Genomic DNA, 1,093 nt, shown 5'->3' on the forward strand with positions numbered 1-1,093 from the left:
TATATATATATATATATATATATATATATATATTCTTTTTTACATAAAAATTAATTTTTAGTGATGAAAAATGAAAATAAGAGACTTATATAACTTCCAATGATATTGATCTTGATTTGATATTATCCAGGACATGATCCTGAACAATATTCAAGAGATTTTAGCCATTGACATCTTATGTAATGCTAATACCAGCGATACTATAACTTTCGAATCTTATAACTCGAAAAGTACTTCATGAAAATAACTTTATTATAATTTTTGGAAAGCTTTCGACATCGGCTATTAGATTCTGAAATAAAAAATTTGGGTGTTTCATGTTAAAAAATTGATGTGATCTTTATCTGACCTTGGCGACATTACCTAAAGTTAAACTGATAAGATCCTTAATAAATAGATCCTTTTAAACCCTACAACTTCTGTCTGAATAGTTTTACAATTGGATCGTATCTTACGAAGATAAAAGGATGGTATGGGTGATCTTAAACATCCGATATATAGAATCGGGTATTATGAGCACTGCAGGTAATATGAGCACTCTTATATTTCTGTAATGGTTGGTACCAGTAGTGCCAATTGTTGTAAAAAGATACATCTGTCTTCGCGATATTCCAATATGCTGCGAAGATTTGATTTAAATTTATGTACTTCAGATATTTATCATATTAAGTAGGTATGTTATTTTTTATTTCTTGCGTTTTTTCCTCTAACTTCATAAGGTCCCCCAGCTATATTGAGATAAAATATTTTGTTTTGTATGTTAATATTTGTAAAGTAAACATTGTTGAGCCATTCTAACTTCGTAAAGTCCCGAGATCATTATTGATTTATTAGACAGGTAGTTTTTCGAATAAATATGCATAATCGAGTATTATGAATATTTTTATTATTCCTTATCGTACACTGAAAAAAAGTCTAGCGAGGGGTCAATCACTATGCAATCAGTGAACATTTCTTTAGAAATATATTATAGTAATAAAACAGGCAATGTTAGCAAGTACTAAGAACATGCTAGCAATGTACTAGCAATACATAGTAGTACATAGCAATATATTAACAATATTTGGCAATATAAAGTATGTTGTATTGCTAT

Source organism: Atta cephalotes, assembly GCF_000143395.1.
Source record: "Atta cephalotes unplaced genomic scaffold scaffold00003, whole genome shotgun sequence".
NCBI classification, from domain to species: Eukaryota; Metazoa; Arthropoda; class Insecta; order Hymenoptera; family Formicidae; genus Atta; species Atta cephalotes.